The 22,578-nt window shown below is 44.2% G+C and overlaps 1 non-coding gene and 1 pseudogene across 1 annotated transcript; one reads left to right on the forward strand and one right to left on the reverse strand.

Annotated features, from left to right (window-relative positions):
• The first annotated feature begins 10,381 nt into the window (after window positions 1–10,381).
• On the forward strand, window positions 10,382–10,807 carry LOC110288110 (annotated as a pseudogene).
• A 680-nt stretch (window positions 10,808–11,487) lies between these two features.
• LOC115030294 lies at window positions 11,488–11,608 on the reverse strand. The gene has a single exon (XR_003835881.1). It is a non-coding gene; the product is annotated as a small nucleolar RNA SNORA40 (small nucleolar RNA).
• Window positions 11,609–22,578: the final 10,970 nt, after the last annotated feature.

Consider the following 22,578-nt stretch of genomic DNA (forward strand, 5'->3'; position numbering starts at 1 on the left):
ACACAGAATATCCTCCTTCTAATAGTTGTCATTAATTGAACCATTACCAACCTTTAATTCAACAATCAACTTCTCTTCATGCAGATTTTACATGATCTTATTGATAAAAATCATTTCTTGTGTTATTCATTGGGAGTTTGACTTCACTTTTAAAAAATCAGGAGTTGTAAGGACTACCAGAGTCAAAAATTTACTCAATTTTTTTTTTCATTTTAAAATGAAGATGAGTATTTGGGGGCTAGAGAAGTAGTGTTAGAGTTGAATCTGTAATGTTTTCCTAAGTGCCTAAATTGAAATTTCATTCATAAGTACATTTATATACCATTAGGAAACATTAAGAAGTAGAAGAAAATGAGAAATTGCACCTAGTTAGGAACAGAAGTAANTACAGAGTGCTTATGTAGAAAAGTTGGGGGGGGTGTTATTTAGTTTTGTTTTTGTCCTTAGCACTTGGCCTGCAGTACTATAGGTCACAGTATATTTCTTTCATGTTTGAAAAAACTAACCAGTACCCCCTGGAGCTCATGTCTCTAGCTGCATATGTATCAGAAGATGGCCTAGTCGTCCATCAGTGGAAAGAGAGGCNCATTGGTCATGCAAACTTTATATGTCTCAGTACAGGGAAACACCAGGGCCAAGAAGTGGGAGTGGGTGGGTGGGGGAGTGGGGGAAGGGTATGGAGGATTTGAAATGTAAATGAAGAAAATACCTAATTAAAAACAAGTATATCACAAAAAAAGTATATTACATGAAGTGTTATAATTTCACAATAAGCATTTTATAATATTTATAAAAATCATGAAAGTATATATAATTAATAAACCCTAGAATAGACCTTTCAAATAAAAAGAAAGCTTCTCTTCTACATGCACCCTCTACCACTGTACTTTATTTCAATCCAGGACCANAAACAATACATTGGAGTCATGATGCCTAGGCATCTGCAATTCTGTGACACAATCTCTGGCCTTTCACAGATATGTTTCTAAAAGATACCAAGGATTCCCTAGCTTCAGGAAATCTTTAGGTTGCTTCAAGCATACAGTGATAATGCTGCTTGAATAAGTACAGTTTCTGTATTCACTGCTCAAGAATGAAAGGTGAAAATATCATTTGTATACACAGCAGAGCCGTGTATGAACTGTTTTCTGTGACAGTATTCAAGTCTGTCCTCACTAGTCAGCACTTTATGCTGAAGAGTAGAAAATAGTAGAAAACCAACATGTGGAGGATCTGAAGCTGAGGAAAAGGTGCACCCATTTAGTCAGTATATATGAAAGCACTTCCATCTTCACATGTAGGCATTACTTCAAGTGACACAGGTTGCTCAGATCAAGGAGTTATATTCCCATGTGCTGTGTTCCTCTTTTTGAACTGTATTAGCAAAGTTAATGCTGTAAACCCACATGTTTTAATTTAGTGAAAGTGGTTATGATAAATTGTCCTTTTCATTTCAAGAAATGACTACTCCAAACACTTCACAGGGGAACACATACTATTTTTCAACCAATCAGAATTATTTGAGTGAGTTAAAGATCTAATTGTTTCTTCTTTGTTGTATATTCCCTGACAGCAGGATATTCTTCTATATTACCCCAGTATATCTTCAAAATATATTATTCAAAATAGAGAGTACATACACTAGAAATGTCATGTATAATTTTAAATCTTTCAAAAGAGATTCATTCTCTGGAGACATATAAGTGGTTTGACCTCAGGCGTCTGGGGACTCAGGGCTTGTGTTAACAGCTGAGATGAGTAAGTCCTGCACCTGTTCCCAACAATTTCTGGTTCCCAATGATTTGCATGTTCTCAATGCACAGCCTTGGGGACCTCTTCATATAGCATCATACTCTGCCATTGTCATTGCAATCAGGACTCAGCATGGACATGAGGGCCTCTGCTCAGTTTCTTGGGTTCCTGTTGCTCTGGTTTCCAGGTAAAATAAACTAAAATTGGAATTTCACTGTTATACTGTGATTAGTATTGACTGGCATTTGGGGAAGGTATTCTTTTACCATGCTTACCTATATGGATATTCATTATGTCTCCTCTTCTAGGAGCTAGATGTGACGTCCAGATAACTCCATCTCCCATGTCTGCCTCTCTGGTTCAGACAATCAGTCTCAATTGCCAGGGAAGTCAGGACATTAGCAGTTATTTAAGCTGGTGCCAGCAGAAACCAGGGAAATCTCCTTAGCCCTTGATCTATGGTACAACTAACTGGGAAAATGGAGTCCAATCAAGGTTCAGTGGCAGTGGATCAGGTACAGATTGCACATTCAAGATCAGGAAAATGCAGCATGGGGATCTACAAGTGTATTACCATTAGTCACATATTCGTGTTCCTCCCAGAGTGGTCCAGAACTTAACAAAAACATCTTTCTTTTATGGTCCAGGTGTCAAATATGTTAGTTCTTTGTGAGAGGGAGAGGTACTGAGAAACTTCAGATTACCAGTTGCAGCTGAGGTCTCTGGAACACGAGATCATTGTCTACAGTTTAAGTGCAATGCATTTATTTTTAACCTCATCACCTGTAATACCAATGATATTGCATCTTCCTTAGGAGACTAGTGAACAGGTGTCCTCTTACCAGCCAGCAATGGATGAGCATGAAGGTGAGTGAAAACCCATTCTCATCCTACCAGCCTTGTCTGCCTTTGTTACTCAGCATCCAGTAAAGATGACAGGAAACTAAGGCCCATTCTTTATTAAAACTGTCTCCTTTAATAAATAATTTCATCATTTGTCACATTTTATGCTTTTAAATAGATTTCATTTTGTTTATATAAATACTACAGGTTCTATTTGCCCTTTGTTTTGTAAACTATGACTCATTAACTTTCAGAGTATGTCTTTACTTCTCAAGAAATGTTTCTTTTCTGACAGGAAAATGGAATGGTTCCCTTTTATCTATCCTTTTCAAACCATATTGACTGCATGCTTTATCCCAAGTGCATACACAGTAACCATCCTATTATCTTCATGTTAGTATTTTCTGATTGTTTTGTGTAATTTTTCCTGTGTCCCCATTTGTTTGAGGTTTAGTATTTTTATATAATTATAATATTTCAATTTTTCCTTCACTTTTATAAATGTTAGTTAATTTAATGCAAACTGTAACCTCCCCCCAGCCTGAAGCAGGCTGAGCCAGACCTTGATTTGTTGCCACTAAGGAGATTACCTAGGGTGGAGCCTGCCTCCCTAGATCACTCTATTGTTCAGACACTGCCACTGTTCCGCTTCAATATACTGCTACCTGCTGGGAGGCCACTGAGCTATTCCGGAGACTACACCCTATCCTGCAGCTGGTTCCAGGCTCCAAGGATGAATTGGCGGGAATTACCCCCCCCCTTATAAGCTCATTTGCCATTAAATATTTGAGCTTTGATCAGGAATCTTGACTCCATTTTTCTCTCAACCACCTAGTTTCCACTCTCTTTTCAGCCCCGGCTTGCCTCCCAGGTGTACCCGTTCTTGTGAGCCGCAGGCCGGCTGCAACAGCAAACGTATTTTCAAGATAAATTACCTTTGAATTCAAAGTGTAGTTATTTTGCTCTCATTTTTAAACTTTTCTGGTAATCATATTTTTTGTTTGGAAGGGAAATTTTACTGTTATTTCTCATTAGAACTTTGGCAATATCCAATTTTCTCTTCATTGGTAGTTTTTATAAATAAAGATTATTTATTTATTTACGTATTTATTTAATGGATATAGTGACACTGTTGCTGTCTTCAGACACACCAGAAGAGTGGACTGGATTCTATTAAAGATGTTTGTGAGCCATCATGTGGTTGCTGGGAGTACATCTCAGGACATCTGGAAGAGCAGTTAGTGTTTTGATAGAACCTAGTGGGGAAACCCCCACTCAATTCCCAATTCGGGGGGCACCCAAAGAATCACAAAAGGCCTTGATGTAATTACATGAGGTAGTTTAATGATGGAGCTCCGGACCGACATGCATCCCACACAGGAGATAACAGATGTCGGCCACGAGGCTCGAAAGCTAGAGGGTTTTGTGGGGTAAGGGGCTTAGGGGTGTGGAATTCAGCATAGTGACACACTATTGGCTTATTCAAACATCAGCAGAAAAATTACATGTACGTGCAGGGTGTCAGAGTTNNGTGAGTTGTTGACTCANTTNAGATAGCNNTGNTNTGTNNTCACATTCCTCTTTATCTTTAAGGTTAAGCTGTTCCCAGGAATGTTTTAATTACAGGGCATACCCGAGTTTGTTTTTCTTTCTTCTCAGCCCCAGGCAGCCTCTAGGCTTACAAACAACCAGCAATTTCTGAGTACTTTATATGACTTATAAGTCTTGAAATTTCATCTTTCTTTCATTCCCCTCTTCTTCTACTAAGTAATTCTAATCTTAGAATTTCAGAAGTCTATATATCTATGTGGAGAATAGAAATCATACTCTTTTTCTATCTTAACTATAGGTTGGTATTGATGCTGGAGGACCATAAGCTGTAACAAAAACAGAATAAGAAGGAATAGTAAACAGAACTGGCAGGGACACTTCTAGTGAGGCTTGAGGGTTTGATCTACGTGTAGGTACACGTAGATCAGATATCTGGCTGGAACTGGTGAGATGTCCTTGGGGTACCCGGCTCGTTTGTTGTAGCCAGTTGTGACCAGACTTCTTTCTGCACCACCTGCAAGCCTTTTAATTTAGCATACAGATCATTATTACAAAAACATGTAGGTTTAAACTCATCATTTAAGACAGTGATGGGCATGGGAGCCCCATAAAGGATCTCAAAGAGTAAGACTGAATCAAGAGGGAGTATTTCCAGTTCTAAATACGGTATGGGGAAGGAGCACCAAGTCTACGCCAGTCTCCATGGTTAATTTTGTCAAGGCCTCTTTTAGAGTTCTGTTCTATTTTTTTCTATCTGTCCTGAGCGCTGAGGTCTGTACACACAATGTAATTTTCATTTGACCTCTAAATACTTGGCCACACCCTGACTTACCTGGGCAACAAAGGCAGGACCATTATCTGACACTATTGTTTTTGGCACTCTGAACCTTGGAAATTTTTTCTTTAATAATCTTCTTGATGACTATCTGAACAGCCTGATTTTTACAGGGAAAAGTTTTTATCCATCTTGAGAATGTTTACAAAAACCAGAAGGTATTCATACACATAATTTTCTCAGTAAAGTCTACCTCTCAGTAGATGTCAGGTCTGTCTTCCCATGGGAGGACTAGTTTTCTTTCTTCAGTTTCTACTATTCTATACAGGGTTTCTTTTACCAGTCTTAATTTGTCTATAACTTGATAGTCTTCAGACTGTCAGGATCATTGCTCTTTGAGATGCCTGTTTGGTGGTTAGATCTGCCATCTAATTTCTTTTAGCCACAGCATCTTAGGTCTTTCTCTGCAGATGTCAACAGCCCTCTTTGTCTGTATATTGCTCTATACAGTGGCAAAAGCATACCTGCTTTCAATGTAGACCTCTCTTTTGCCATGTATAGAGCTTGTATCAAAGCCACAAGTTTAGCTTTCTATCTACCACTGCACTGCTGTCCCCACCTTCCACTTACCTTCAATCACAAGGCTACTGCCATCCCTGTACCAAATCGAACTCTCAGGCCAAGGCTGATCTGATCCTTCAGATCATTTCAAGTATCAGTTTCTTCTGCCAGAATGTCAGCACAGTGATGAGTAGGTGAAGTCTCAGGCAGTAGGGTAGCAAAGGCCACTCATTCAGTCAACAAACAAACAAACAAAACTCAGATAATGTGTCCATCGGTCAGGGGAACAGTTGGATAATGTTTTCAAGAACGTTAGTCAGCCATCAGTCAGGGGGTTGAGCCACACTTTCTAGGGCATGCGCCAAGTTTTGTCTCAGAGTCAATTTATCTGCATCCTTGACCAGAAGCCACTATGTGCAGACAATCAGGCCATCTTACAGCCACCAGGTCTAATTTCTTACAAGTATGCCACAGGTCTTTTTCAAGGTCCCAATCTCTGAGTAAGAACCTCTTTAGCAATACCTTTGTTCTCAGTCACACCTAGGAGGCCCAAAGCTGAGGATGACATTAGGGCAGTCTTAATAGCATTAAAGGCCTGTTGTTCTTTTATTTCTCTATACGAAGGGCTGTTTATCTCTTTAATTCAGCAAAACCTGGAATCCACAGTCTGCAAAAGCCCGCAGGGCCCAGGAACATTTCTAACTTGTTTTGCACTGGTCGGTGGAGGAATATGAAACACAGCCTCTTTTCTAGCTTCTTTGACAGGTAGGCCACCAGCCTCTTCTAAGGACTCGGCTTCTGTGTTAGCACCCCTTTTGTTATCTCTTTACTTTTAGCCACGAACAGGTGAGGGTTTGGTCATGAGGGGAGCTCCTCTTCTTTTTGTTGGGGCAGTCTCTCACCCAGTGCCCCTTTTCTTTACAGTAAACACATTGATCTTTAGCCAAAAGCTTTCTTTTGTTTCCAGGTACTATCTAAGCTCTCTAGTTTTCCTGACTCTTGTGGCCAGCATTTCATTTAAGTTTTTCTCTTTTCTCTTATCTCTTTTTAATTTCCTGGCTTCCTGTTTCTTACAGATCATTTCTAAATGCTAGCATTATTAGCATGTGCCACTTTGCTGGGTTCTAGTCTTTGTTATTTACCTTTCTTTGCTCCTGTTTCCTAACTGTAATGGAGATCTCATGCAATGTTATATATATATATATATTGTTCCTCCTCCTTATCTTTGCTTCCTTTGGATGTTATCTAATTATCACATCTATATCCTGTCACTCATCTTCTCTCATAGTTTGACTCTACCCTGGTTTATCTTTCTGTCTCACTGCACATCTCTGATTCTGACTCTGGTCTCTGTCTTTGTCAGCCTCATGTTTCCTTAACTCTTCTTCTTGTCTGTCTCTTATTTGCTGGTTTCTCCTCTAAATATTTCTCATTCAGAGTATCTCTCTCATTTCAGACCTCTCTAATCTCCTTCATCTCTATTTTTACTTCTCCTCACTGCCATTGATCTATCCTGAGTCTGCTGAAGCTTTGCTCTTAGCTTACTTCTTTGCAGACCTCTATCCTTCTTTCCTTTCTCCTCCTCTGCACTTTCTTATCGACTTACGCTAACTTTCTTACCAACTTACCCTGTCCTTCTCTTAACTTCTGTAACTTCTTATTAACTCGGTCAGATTGTTGAGGCACTTTCTAGTCCCACAGAGACGAGACCCCCATCAGAGCTTGGCAGTTAGACTTGCAGGTGCTCCTTACCTTGGACAGAAGCCCCAAGTGGATGGATGCCTCCCTCACTGGAGCTTGGAACAGACTCACTGCCAGCAGCTCAGGGCGGAATCGCCTTAGAAGTGAAAACACATAGGACAGGGAAGGGAGTGCAGCTCTCACAGCTGGCTACACCGGGCCACTGATATCTCAAAGTGAAAGCACTTTTTCTGTTAACAAGAGACGGGATGCAGGGGACTGGGAAATGAGAAGCAGCCAGGGAACCCGTGGTGCTCTTGGCCAGCCACTCCCACAGCCTCCTCTATCTCCCCTTCAACAGCTACAACATCAAGGGCCACTGACTTCTCAGGGACCACCCCTCTTTTGCTCCAGGTTTCCAGAACTTATTTCTCCCTAGGCTCCAGGTCCATGGGCAGGACAACTGTGACCCGCTGGCTGCTCCCTGGAGTTGGAGTGGGAGGCAGGGCAGCTGAGGATCTGAAAGGAAGTGGTCAGCATAGGGATCTGACAGGATTCTTAGGCTTATTCCAGAGGGCATAACTCAAAAACAGTTGTTAGTTTTTAGTCCAAGTCCAAACACAAAGAGACACACAACACACACACAGAAACCGTTTCAGGCATCCACCATAGAATCAGAGTACCACAGAAATGACAAACACAAGCAAGACCAATACAGGGCATCTTACACGCGATTTCCAGAGAAGCTTGGCACTATCTGTTCCAGGCATGTACTGAACCCTATCTGCTGCTGGGTTGAGAAGGACTGTTTCAGATCCAACTTCCCAACTTGACACTGAAGCATCCTCCAGCGTTGTGACCTGCAACATTTTGGCACATCTCACTGTCACTGCAACCAACCCAAATGGACCTCTCTCCATGGGAAGGCCTCCAGAACCTGAGACCAGCCTAAAACCAAACCAAGATAATCAGTCAACTCCTTGGGACCAAAACCAGACCTGAAACCAGACAAACCAAAAGCAAAACAGAATCAGAAGGTGGTCTAATGGAGGACACACATGTGAACAGGACAGACAGACACACAGATATACAGACAGACAGGCAGGGAGGGATTCCACTTTACCTCCGATGTACAGTGGGTGTGTCCCATGACAAAAACCACAAACAAAAACAAGACAGCAACAGAGAAAAAAAACACCAGTATATCTAAGCACACTAGTCTGCTCCTGGACTTATACAATCAGCCAAACGTGACTTCCTGACAGGGGTCAGATTCCACATCGACTCCCTTTCTGGCAGAAAAAGCACCTTATTTTTCTCACTCTGCCAGATGACAGTCAGACCTTTCTGACTGTCCCTCACCCTGGGCACTTCCTCCAGGGTCACCTTTGGAACGTCTTCCAAGGCTGTAGCCTGCAGGGTCTTAGAATGTCTTTCCCCCACAGCCACTAGGTCCTCACGGTCCACAGTGGCAGCTGCCAGAATACAGAATATCAGAACTGAAAAACCAAGACACAAGGTCAGCAGTGCCACACTTAGACACTTAGACAACAGACAACATACAAGACTCACACAAACAAACGTACCTCCAAGGGGTCTTTCGGGGTTCCTGGGTGTCACGCAGATCTCGGTGGGACCCCCAAATGATAGAACCTACTGGGGAAACTCCCACTCAATTCCCGATTTGGCGGGCACTCAAAGAATAACAAAAAGGCCTTGATGTAATTACATGAGGTAGTTTAATGATGGAGCTCTGGACCGACATGCATCCCACACAGGAGATAACAGATGTGGGCCATGAGGCTCGAAAGCTAGGGGTTTTTATGGGGTAAGGGGCTTAGGGGTATGGAATTCAGCATAGTGACACACTATTGGCTTATTCAAACATCAGCAGAAAAATTACATGTACGTGCAGGGTGTCAGAGTTGAGTGAGTTGTTGACTCAGTTTAGATAGCTCTGTTATGTCGTCACATTCCTCTTTATCTTTAAGGTTAAGCTGTTCCCAGGAATGTTTTAACTATGGGGCATACCCGGGTTTGTTTTTCTTTCTTCTCAGCCCCAGGCAGCCTCTAGGCTCACAAACAACCAGCAATTTCTGAGTACTTTATATGACTTATAGGTCTTGAAATTTCATCTTTCTTTCACTTTTAATCATTGAGTCATCTCTACAGACCTCCATCATTAGCTTTTTAGGAAAGAAATAACTCCGATCTTCCTTTTGGTCAGAAACTCCACCTGCACCTGTGGCAGATCAGTGTGCTGGGTCTCCCACCTGACAGCCCTTCCTGTCTCCAAGGAGAACTGCTCTAACCAGGAACGCAGGAGAGTGACCTATCTAGGGACACTAGAAGCCTGCTCTAACCTTGAACACAGGAGGTGTACCCTTACCAGAGATAGCACTACTTGCCTCCCAGGAGGCATGCTCCAAGTAAAGAATCCCAGGAGAGTTAATACTACATATAGCCAGATGGAGAAAGACAAGTTGAAGAACATAAACAAGAGAAGCCAATGCACTGCTCCAGTTCAAGATTCCCAGGACAGTTAACATCACATATAATCAGGTGGTGAAAGGCAAGTTGAAGAACATAAACAAAAGAAGTCAATGTAATTTAGGCACCATCAGAGTCCAGTTCTTCTACCACAGCAAGCCCTGGACACCTTAACATACGCGAAGAGCATGATTCTGATGTAAAAGTCCATCTCTCAAAGACGATAGAAGCCTTTAAAGAGGATAAAAATAACTCCCTTAAAGAAATACAGGAAATGACAGGAAAACAGGAGGAGGCCCTTAGAGAGGAAACAAATAAATCCCTGAAAGAAATACAGGAAAATACAATCAAATTGGTGAAGGAATTGAAGAAAAATGTCCAAGTTATAAATATGGAAATAGAAACAATAATGAAATCACAAATAGAGGAAACATGGAGATGGAAAACCTAGGAAGGAGATCAGGAGCTACAGATGCAAGCATCACGAACAGAAAAAATGAGATGGAAAAGAGAATCTCAGGCATAAAAGATATCAACACATCAGAAAAAAAAGTGTAGAGATTTGCTAACCCCAAACATTTAGGAAATTTGGGACACAATGAAAAGATCAAATCTAAGAATAATAGAAATAGAAAAAGCTATGCTGGGGAGGCGGTGCAGAGCTTGATTCACCTTCACCTGCTCTGGGCACCCGCTGACCCCAGGTTTCCACCCGGAGAGCAGTCAGATATGAACAGACGGGTGGATTATTTAGTCATGGAGGAAAAGATCAACCTGATGAGAGGACCCTCGGGGCTGGACTTCAACAATGTCGGTGGGACAGATCATCAGTATGTGTCCAAGGACAGTGGCATCTATGTCAGTCACATCAAAGAGGATGGGGCTGTGGCCCAGGATGGGTGGCTCCAGGAGGGTGATAAGATCCTCTCAGTAAATGACAAAGATCTGAAGAACCTGCTGCACCAAGATGCTGTAGACCTCTTCGGTAATGCTGGATGTGCTGTGTCCCTGAGAGTACAGCACAGGTTACCAGTGCAGAACAGACCTATTGTACATGGAGGTGAAGGAGAGCCAAGTGGAGTTCCTGTAACTATGGTGCTGCTACCAGTGTTTGCCCTCACCATGGTAGCAGTTTGGGCCTTCGTGGGATACTGAAAGCAGCTTTGAAATGCTTGCTGTCTTCCAGTGTGTCCAATGAACTATCTCTCTCTCTCTCTCACTCACCATTTCTGACATCCTCCCATATTCTTTCTTCTCCACATAGCCAATAAATGATTTAAAGTGACTGCTTATCACCCAAAACCCTGATATTCAAAATCCCCAATTCTAATGGAAGAATACAGGGGTTATTTGAAGAAAAGCTGGGGGGGGAGCCTTGCTTAGAATGAATGAGAAGTTACATATTTTACTAGAACTGCCAATAAATCTCAGATATCATCCAAAAAGGAAAAGCTCAGCCTTCCTGTCTCCATGGACGACACCTTTCTCTTATCTGGCATGCTTTGAAAGCTAGCTGTGCTATGTGAAAGGAGGAGCTGATTTTTTTTAATGATTTTTCTTGGGAAGTATTTGTGGCCTTTAATTTGTAACTATATACCTAGATGCCTATATTGGACATAGGCGAATGAAGTTTTTCTTTCTTTCTTTCTTTCTTTCTTTCTTTCTTTCTTTCTTTTTTCTTTTTTTTAACTTAAGAAAGAAAATACATGTATACAGTAATACACACACACATACACACACAGTAGCATAAAATTGATGTCTTATGGAGAATTAAAGAAGTAAGAAAGCTACTGGTTCTTGGGTTTCTAATGGACAATTTTGGAGGACTAGGGGATCATATCCCCTCATATATAATCAAGACTCATATTGAAAAATGAGTTCTGGATTGTAAAGAGAACTTACTTTTTCCACTTGNCTGTAAGTCTTTGTCCACAAGTTAAAAATATACCCAGTGTTAAGGGATGGTCATAACTGAAACATTTCAGGAACTATTAGCAGAGCATGTATATTGAGGATGGGGAAGTTAGCTTTAAAAGAGAATGCTCAGTCAGTGACTGTGATGGTTTGTATATTCTTGGACCAGGGAGTGGCACCATGTGGCCTTGTTGTAATAGTTGTGACCTGGTTGGAGTAGGTGTGTTACTGTGGGTATGGGCATAAGATCCTCACCCTAGTTGCCTGGAAGTCAGTCTTCCACTAGAAGCCTTTGGATAAAGATGTAGAACTCTCAGCTCTGCCTGCCCCATGCCTGCCTGGATACTGCCATGCTCCCACCTTGATGATAATGGACTGGACCTCTGAACCTGTAAGCCAGCCCCAATTAAATGTTTTTTTATAAGACTTGCCTTGGTCATGGTGTCTGTTCACAGCAGTAGAACCCTAACTAAGACAGTGACATTAGGAAAATAATGACTGAAGTTAAAAATTGTAGAGCAACTAGTGTTACTCAGTAGCTACAGTGCTGTGGGAAATTGTAGTAAGGCAGCTCTACTCAAGTCAATTTGTTCAAAGGCGTTGGTGTACAGATGAGTCCTACCAGTCTCTGAACTGCCTTAGTTGCTATTTTACANTACTGTTAAAGGATCCATTGGCATGGGATGGGAAGCAGCAGGGCCAAATCAACNATCAAGACATCTGAAAAAAGATCATGTCTCAAGGTGGCACTTGACCTTCAAAGCTGATTAACAATTTTCAGTTTCTAGTGTCAAACAAAAAGCCCGAGGGAAGGAACTGCCCTCCTGGCAGGATGGACCTGAAATCAGCCTGCTTCTGACTGAGTTAGGATGAGAAGGTATGGGTTTTCTTTTTGAGAAAAGAAAAAGTATTATTTGAAAAAGGTATTTTTCCCCCAAAGCTATAAACACTAGTTTTGGTTTTATTAAGGTTAAAGGACCATTTTTCAGAAAAGGAGAAGGAATAAGTTTTGTTTGTTTGTAGAGGGTGCAAGGAAATTTGGTGAGCTGTGAGAGACCAAACCATGGGAAACTAAGTCCCGCAGTTACTCTCACCCTAAAGATCCAGCTGACCCTTTGAAGGGAATTATGTCACCCCCTCCTTCATTGCCTCCACCTGGCACTTGAGACTGCCAGCTTCACTCCCTCTTTCACTTGGCGCCTAGAACTGCTTAGATTAAGGCAGCTTCACCTACTCCTCCATGTCTCCGTTTGGTGCCTGGGACTGTTTATGGCACTCCAAGATAAACTGCAGAATGTTTGAAGGCTGCCCAGGACAGTTTTAGGGCAGACATTCCAAGATAAGTTGCAAGAAGCCTGTAATCTTTATCTGCCCCAGATGTCCATCCCTTTCACTGTGTTTTATTGCGCCCCCTTTACCCCTCCCACCCCCCAATTTTCTCTCACTGTGTGCTTATAACCTGGCTCTTTGCCTTCATTAAACAGACTTTGACAACTCTTTGCTTGGTCTCGCTTCTCTCTCTCCCCTCATTTCTCTTTCAGGCCCTGGTCCTTCTTGACCCACAGAATAACTAAGTCCTGCTGGATGGGACAAGTGGCGCCTAAAGTGGGGCTCAAGACACAAACCTTCGCTCGGAGGAGACCCCAGACTAGCTCCAAGAGAAGTTCATCATAGAACTTCTAGAAGAATAAACTGTTTTGAGGAGTGCTCCTCCCGCTCATAGGAGAAGCTGTCCTTGGTGAGTGATTTGTCTCCGCTAAGAAATGGGAACTAAACTGTCAAAGGAAGCGGTCTTCATTCAGAGACCTGAAAACTTCACTCAGGGAAAGGGAAGTTTGAGTTAAGAGATTTGATAAACTTTTTTATTTTTATAGATCAAGCTTGCCCCTGGTTTATAATTGACGGGGCAGAGATACATCGTACACAGTGGCGAAGGGTAGGTCGAAAACTAAATGATATATTGGCCAGGCAGGGCCCCGATGTTGTCCCTGCAAATGCTTTCACCTACTGGGTACTTACTCATGATGTAGTAGAAAGTGCAGTTGATGATCCTCAGGAGCAGCAACTTTTGTCGCTTGTGGAATACTGTCTCTGCCCCTTGTCTCGGGAGGCTTCAGTGAGCTACACACACACACCAAGAAACCTACTTCAATAACTACAGACAGGCCTGAAGCCCCACAGGCTTCTATTTACCCCGCCCCTCTCTCAGTGGATCCGTCTCCTACAGACAGGCCACTAATCAATCCAGTCTTTTAAAAACCCTTGGCTGAGGGGCCTCTAGGTCCTAGGGACGCAGACATTTTGGGGGAAGAGGTGGCTTGTCCTAGTAAACTGTACTGGCAGCCAAGCGCTTCAGCACGGGCTCCCTCCCTCCCTTCCGCCAATTTGTGCACCCACCCCCTGGCCTCCGACATTGCCTGTCCCCACTCTCATAGACGCCAAGGATAAACTTTCGTCTCAAGTCGGGGGTTACAAGAAGTTTGACAACTCCAGAAACAGTACACCCACCTTTCTACAGACAGAACTCACTGCACTTCAGGCATCCTTTAAGGAAATGATCCTTGCCCCTCCCCCAGCCACAGCCTTGGGCTGTGCAAAAAAAGAAAGCTCCTGGGGCATAAAATCTAAAATGCTGGCTTTCCCTGTAATTAACCGCTCCACGGGAGCCGCCAGCTATGACCCTCCAACTTCCACTCAGAGGACTCCTCCCCGATTGCCCAAGCTGAATCTGCCTCCACAGAAGTTGTACCCGCAGGTAGGATAGTGGTGCCTGACCTTTCCACCGGGTCTGAGAGCGAGCATGAAGCTGACAGTGGGGAAGAGAGTGAGTGATATAGGGAGCGAGCCTGAGGAGTGAGCGCCTGTTCCCACCCAGCAGACAGAGTTCTGCTGGCTGCGCTTTAAAGACCTGAGGGAGCTTAATACTGTGGTGCAGTCCTATAGGGCAAATGCTCCTTATACTCTTTCTGTGCTAGACTTGATCCCAGGAGGTGGGCATCTGCTTCCTGGTGAATGGCTGAAGGTGGTTCAATCTGTTCTGACCCGCGGGCAATTTTTGTCTTGGAAAGCAGACTTCCTTGATCAGTGCCAGTCTATTGCAGCAACTAACCAGAGGTCTCCTCTCAAGCACCGCTTGGACCTTTGAGAAGCTTGGCAGTCAAGGCAAATACGCAGCAGAGGCGCCACAGAGACACTTCCCTGTTAGCCTCCTGGCTCAAACTGCCAACGCAGCGCTCAGTGCTTGGCGAGCAATCCCAGCAAAAGGCTCAGTTATTACGCCCCTAACTAAAGCTATTCAAGGGGCCCAAGAGGACTATAGTGAATTTGTGAGTTGTCTGCTTGAGGCTGCAGAGCAGACTCTAGGGCATTAAAGTGCAGACAATAGGCTTATTAAACAATTGGCTTATAAGAATGCTAATTCGACCTGTAAGGCTGTTTTGTGCGGTAAATTTAGAGACAGAGACCTTAATGAGATGATTCCTCTCTGTTGTGATGTGGATACCTTTACTCATAAGATGTCTCAAACAGTCCATCTTGCAATGGACGCAGCACTTCAACCTGTAATGGCTATTGGTATGGCTCTTCAGCAGACAGGCCCACAGAAAAACTGTTTTAAATGTGGCCAACCTGGGCATTTTGCCCGCCAGTGTCCCTTGTCATCTTCTCTCGCTAATGTCCCTCAGCCTTCAGGGGGGTCTGCCGCCACCCACCTTGCGCCGCCCAAAACCCCTTGTTCACAGTGCTGAAAGGGCAAACACTGGGCTAGTGGCTGTAGATCTAAAGCAGACATCTCTGGAATTCCTCTGCCTCCCCTTCAGAGAAATAGATGGCAGGGCCAGCCCTGGGGCCCCCAACCCATCTCATTTCTTCCGGCCACTGGGAACAGCCAGAAGCCAAACCAGCCTCTAGTCTCTACAGAGCCACACCAGGGAGTGCAGGACTGGACTTGTGTGCCCCTGCTGACTCAATATTGGCACTTGAGGATGGCATCCAGATCCTGTCCACTGGGGTCTCTGGGCCTCCTCCACCTAATACTTATTTTTTGATTCTGGGGCGTGCCTCCACTACCTTAAAGGGACTTACCGTCCACCCCTCTCTAGAAGACAATGATTATACTGGAGAAATTAAGATTTTAGTTAGTGCCCCTAGAGGCCCTGTATGGGTATTCACAGGGCAACGCCTAGGGCAAGCCCTGCCTCTGCCTCTAGATACCTCCCACCCAGCAATAGGTGCACAGCATGGCTCCTTGCAGCCAGGCTCTTCAGATCTTTACTCTGGGTCCAAGCAATTACCAGGGACCGCCCTATGCTCCACCTTAAGATAAACAGCAAGAGCTTTGAGGGCCTTTTAGACTAGGCACTGATTCCACTGTAATCTCACAGAGTGCCTGGCCCACCGCCTGGCCATTGCAAGCCTCTTTAACCCACTTGCAAGAAACTGGACAATCAAAAAATACTCTCCAGAGCTCACAACTGCTGACTTGGGAAGATAATGAGGGAAATTCTGGCTCCATTCAGCCTGTTCCTGGCCTACCTGTTAACCTTTGGGGAAGAGATATTCTCTCTCAAATGAAAGTTTTTTGTGCAGTCCCAATGCAGTTATTGCTCAACAAATGCTGTCCCAGGGCTATCTACCTGGACAGGGACTGGGTAAAAACAGCCAAGGGAGGCCTACACCAATAGAGGCCACCCCCAAGGTGGATCGTGCAGGTTTAGGTTATAATACCCATTTTTCCTAAGGACCATTGCCCCCCTCCCCCTGCACGCCATGCAGACAAGATTATGTGGAAAGATGACTCCCCTGTCTGGATTGACCAATGGTCCCTCCCCGTCAAAAAGCTGTCAGTGGCCATAGAGTTAGTGCAGGAACAGTTGGCTGCTGGGCATATAGAGCCTTTCACATCACCCTGGAACACACTAATATTCATTATAAGAAAACGAAGTGGCAAATGGTGATTGTTACAAGATCTTAGAGTGGTCAATAAGACCATGGTCCCCATGGGGGCTTTTCAGCCTGGGCTTCCCTCTCCAGTGGCTATTCCCAGAGGACATGTTAAATTAGTCATTGACTTAAAAGATTGCTTCTTTTCCATTCCTCTTCACCCTGAAGATTGAAAACGTTTTGCATTTAGCCTCCCCATAGTCAATTGTATTGGGCCTTTCCCCCAGTTTTCAGTGGAGGGTCCTCCTTCAAGGCATGGCCAATAGTCCCACCCTTTGCCAAAAGTATGTGGCTCAGACAATTGATCCTTTCAGGATGTCTTACCCTGACTTATATATCATACATTATACAGATGACATTCTCCTTGCAGGGCCTGATGAAGGCCGACTTTATTGTGCTGGCCAAAAACTTATTAATGCCCTCCAGAGTCGGGGACTCCAGATCTCCCCCGAGAAAATTCAGATTCACCCCCCTCATTTATTCTTGGGCTTTGAATTGTTCCCTAATAAAGTTCTCTCCCAGAAGGTTCAGTTGAAAGAACCCCGAGGGGAGACCCTCACTCAAGTCTCAGGAAGGCGCGCACCCAGTGAGACGCTGAGACCGAACTTGCTGTAACCACACGAGGCACACAAACAACAAAGGAGTGCTCAAGCCAGCATGCTGTGGTCGAGACTCATGCACTGCGCAAGGGGCAGAGGAGTTCGACCCCGACCCAAACTTCTTAGAGGCTTATAAAGGCAAAAATCACAAACCAAAAGGGAGGAGTAGAAAGAATTGGCGTGGTTACACATGATTGACTTATTCAAATGTCAGCGGGGAGATTACAAGTTAACAGGGTAGTACGTTTCAGCTAAGGCATAGGGAGGCACAAGGGCCTGGGACTTATCAAGGTCAGCAGGACACCTGGTTAATGTATGATTTATGGTGGGCTAGAGGGAGGCGCCGCCCGGGAGGCGCCATCCTGCCAGATGGCCATTTGGTCAGCCCTGATAGCCCTGGCCATTTCTTGCATTCTTTTTTTCATCTTTTATGGCTGGACGTTCCCAGCTACAGGGTGGGTCTGGCTGTGCCTGGACCTGCCTGGATCTATTCTTTACAACATTCAGCCCTGAATTTCTTGAACGTAGATACCACAATGCTATAAGACCCAAAATTATAAGTTTTTGCTCTTCACAATTAAGACGAGATTCCTTACAGACTCATAGTGATTTTCAACGTCTGTTAGGAGATATTAACTGGCTCCGCCCTTATCTGAAACTTACAACAGGAGAGTTAAAACCTTTGTTTGACATTTTGCAAGGGGACTCAAATCCCTCCTCCCCACATACGCTGACCCATGAGGCACAAAAATCATTGGCCAAGGTAGAACAGGCCATCAATGAACAAAACATTGGATATTTCTCCCAAGAACTCCCCCTCCAGTTCCTTGTTTTCCCTACTCCCTTTTCTCCCACTGGCCTTCTGTGGCAACTTAAACCTCTGTTTTGGGTCCATCTGCCAGCTTCTCCCTCTAGGGTGCTACCAACATATCCTCAGGTGGTTGCCCATATTCTGCGTCTTGGCAGAGAAGCTGCCCTTAGGCTTTTTGGCAAAGATCCTGATATTATTGTTCTCCCCATGATGCCTCCCAGGTCCAGTGGCTAATTCGAAATAATGATGACTGGGCAGTTAATTGCACTTCCTTCCAAGGTGTGATTTATAACCATTATCCTGCTGATAAATTAGTTCAATTCCTACACAGGACACCTGTGGTTTTCCCAAAAAAGAACAAAGCCAGGCCCGATTGCTGGGGCTGTGGTAGCCTTTACTGACGGTCCTCCTCAGGTGTGGCTGCCTTCAGCATTGGTGGAGAAGTCTCACATTTTATGACAGACTTTTCCTCAGGGCAGCTTGTTGAACTGGCAGCTATTGTTAAAGTGTTTGAACTCCTGCCTGAAACCCCTTTTAACTTGTATACAGATAGTGCTTATGTGGCCACCTCTGTTCCTCTTCTAGAAACTGTTCCATATATTCGTCCTTCTACCAATACGATTGTTTGTTAAACTTAAAACTTATTCTTGCTCGTAATTTTCCTTTTTTTTGTTGGCCATATTTGTGCTCATTCTGGCCTGCCTGGACCACTGTCTGAAGGTACCGGTATAGTTGATCAGGCTACCCAGGTAGTGGCTTCTGCCTTGTCTACCACTTCTCTTGCTGCTGCTCAACAGGCCCATGATTTACATCATCTTAATGCCCATACCTTGAGACTTAAATTTTCCATCACCCGTGAACAGGTGCAACAAATTGTCCGGCAGTGTAAGGGCTGCCTGACCCTTTTACCTGAGCCACATGTGGGAGTTAACCCCTGTGGACTAATTCCTGGTGAGTTGTGGCAGATGGATGTCACCCACTATGCCCCCTTCAGAACGTTAAAATATATACATGTCTCTGTTGATACATTTAGTGGTTTTATCTGTGCATCTTTACAGACAGGAGAGGCCACTAAACATGTTATCAGTCATGTTCTCTCCTGCTTGGCACTTACACCACAACCCAAGATCCTCAAGACATGTAATGGCCCGGGATATATTAGTTCCAGCTTTAAACAGTTTCGTGCTCAGATGGGCATCAAACATATTACTGGCATTCCCTATAACACCCAAGGCCAAGGCATTGTAGAAAGGACTCATCAAACCCTTAAAAACATGCTCTTTAAATTGCAGTCTGGGGGAGGAATTCTATATCCCCAATCTGGCAACTTCAAGACCCTCTTGAATCATGCACTATTTGTCTTAAATTTTCTTACATACGACACTGAAGGCAAGTCTGCCGCAGATTGCCTTTGGCATCCCTCAACTGCCAACAATTATGTACAAGCCATGTGGAGGGATCCCTTGTCCAACAAATGGCAAGGTCCAGATCCGATCCTTATATGGGGCAAAGGACATGCTTGCATTTATGATTCAGGAGCCCAAAATGCTAGATGGCTCCCAGAGCGCCTAATAAAACCATATAACTCATCCAGGGAAGAAAAACCCTGAGAAAACCTCCCCTTTTCTATCTTCCAGATGGCGATTTGGATCATTACATTCACCCTGGCTTCCCTGGCTGCAGTCAGAGCTGGATTCGACCAACCCACAGACAGACTAACTTTTCTGACTGGCCTTTATGGCAAGCCCTGCCAGTCATGTAGGGGCAATCATAATGGGCCCTTGACACTCTCTGGTGGATCCTCATATACAGTGGACTATGGCAACCAGATCGCTACTCTACAGTGGAGCGCTTCACTTACAGGCAGGGCACAGGGATGGCAGGTCTGCAGAGATAAACCAAAGTCCATCCCTGTGGGACCCAATGGCACCTGCCCTGCCAAATGTAATTTTGTTTCCCAAATGCATTCTGGTTGTTACAATCGGGTCACAACCTGCTTTCATAAGGGTCACAAGTATTTTACTGCCATTTCCTATAAACAGTCCACAGGCTCCTTCAGGGGTGATTGGACCTCCGAGGTCTGTGTCATTGGCTGTAAGTCCAATAAATATGCAGGCGCCTCCTGCCTAGCCCCAGTGGGTGAACAAGCCTGCTGGCCCTGTGGTGTTCCTATTCATGTTTCAGGAGCTGAAGGGATCCGCAACCCTATGGGTGGAACAACATTATGAACTAACCAGTACCCCAGAGCTCTTGACTCTAGCTGCATATGTATCAAAAGATGGCCTAGTCGGCCATCACTGGAAAGAGAGGCCCATTGGACATGCAAACTTTATATGCCTCAGTACAGGGGAACGCCAGGGCCAAAAAAATGGGAATGGGTGGGTAGGCAAGTAGGGGGGATGGTATGGGGGACTTTTGGGATAGCATTGGAAATGTAATTGAGGAAAAGATGTAATTAAAAAATAAAATTAAAAAAAAGAAGAAAGAAAACATCAAGAGGAGTTAGAAAAGAGACATAAAGAGCTTTTTGATAACCCCATGTGGAGTCTTTGGAATGGGGCTTTGCCTTTTCTCCTTCCCTTCTTGGGACCTGTGTTGGGACTACTTCTCCTTGTCTCCTTTGGTCCTTGGGCCTTCAATCGAATAATCAGTTTTGTTAAGTCACAGATTGATTCTGCCTTGAACAAAACAGTTGCAGTCCACTACCATCAACTAGTCATTGGAGACTCAGCTGAAGACCTCTCATCCAACAATGCAGAGAGGGCAGCCATTGGCCTCCAGTTCTCCACCCTTGCTGCAGAAACGGAGACTTATTGGTACCATAAGCTGTGGAAACGACAATGATGGATGGGGTGACCTCCAGATCTTATAGTGGCTGAGGGCCATAAGCTGTGGAGTAACCAATGACGGGATCTTGTGGTGCCACAAGCCAGATGCACACCGCCTATCAGCTGCAAGGTTACCCAATGACAGGATTATTGTGAGTCAACTGCCTGGGTGCCCACCACAACTACCAGTGGCCTGATCAAGTCATTGGAATAAGAAATGGTGCCGGGAGTGGGGGCAGCTCACATTACCTAAGACAGGGGCCTTGCCCACCTAGGACCTGAAAAGGCCTAGCTATCACGGTAATTGGACATGGACCCCGAAAAAAGGCTTAAGACAGGTGCTTCACCGACCCTCTTTTCGTGGTCACCCCCAACTTTAATAAAGAAAAAAGGGGGAGATGTGAGAGACCAAGCCATGGGAAACTAAGTCCCGCAGTTACTCTCACCCTAAAGATCCAGCTGACCCTTTGAAGGGAATTATGTCACCCCCTCCTTCATTGCCTCCACCTGGTGCTTGAGACTGCCAGCTTCACTCCCTCCTTCACTTGGCGCCTAGAACTGCTTAGATTAAGGCAGCTTCACCTACTCCTCCATGTATCCATTTGGTGCCTGGGACTGTTTATGGCACTCCAAGATAAACTGCAGAATGTTTGAAGGCTGCCCGGGATAGTTTTAGGGCCGACATTCCAAGATAAGTTGCAAGAAGCCTGTAATCTTTATCTGCCCCAGATGTCCATCCCTTTCACTGTGCTTTATTATACCCCCTCGACCCCTCCCTATTTTCTCTCACTGCGTGCTTATAACCTGGCTCTTTGCCTTCATTAAACAGACCTTGACAACACTTTACTCGGTCTCGCTTCCCTTTCTCTGCTCATTTCTCTTTCAGGCCCTGGTTCTTCTCAACCCACGGAATAACTAACTCCTGCTGGACAGGACAGTGAGCATTTCTGAGGAAAGCCTGAGTACACAGTATAGATGAAGAAATGCTGGAGATGCAGGGATATTGGCGAGGTGGGAGCTGTGCTGTTCATGTAGCATCTAAGTTGGTTTTAGAATACTGAGGATAGTTGAACCAAGCCTATTTTTTCCACTTTAACAAAATAATTTCCTTCTTTTCAATAAATTGGCCAGACTATTATTTTGACATAAGATTATGAAGAGTTTTCCTCACAGTCTAGCAGTCACTTAACAGATGTTGATTGCACATTAATTTTTTCAGGACACCTTTATAAAAAGAGAAATGCACATACTTCATCCAAAAGGACATTGTGGTTACAGTTAGGAAGGAAACCCTTAAAATGGAGTTAGTTATCTAAGTGTAAGTTGTTTATATTACAGACAGCAAAAGAAAACAGCTCCTGAGATCTGGGCATTGAGAATTTCATAGAAGAGGGAATCTTTAGGTGCCAATCATCTAGTAAGAGCAGACATAAATAGAGGAAAAGTTAAGAATCTTATCAGGGTGAGTAATAAACACAACCAGTAAGAAAAATATTGCCATCCAAAAGAGAGCACAGTGCAGCAACATAGAAGATAAGCAGATAATCAGCATGTATTGTAAGGAATTCAGAAAAGGAAAACCATCATGTAGTTGTATCCCGAGCTTTTGTCCCCACCGGCAAGAACACGCTCAGGACAACCAGAATCTTCTGCGGCAAAAGCTTTATTGCTTACTTCTTCAGGAGGCAGAGGAGAAGAGAAGCGAATGGCAAAACCCCTTCCCTTTTATAGAGGATTGTCCTCCGCCTTGGACGTGTCACTCCCTGATTGACTGCAGCCCATCGACCGAGTTGTCGTCACGGGGAAGGCAGAGCACATGGAGTGGAAAACTAC

The sequence above is a fragment of the Mus caroli genome, unplaced genomic scaffold (genome assembly GCF_900094665.2).
Source record: "Mus caroli unplaced genomic scaffold, CAROLI_EIJ_v1.1 scaffold_15413_1, whole genome shotgun sequence".
Classification (NCBI taxonomy): Eukaryota; Metazoa; Chordata; class Mammalia; order Rodentia; family Muridae; genus Mus; species Mus caroli.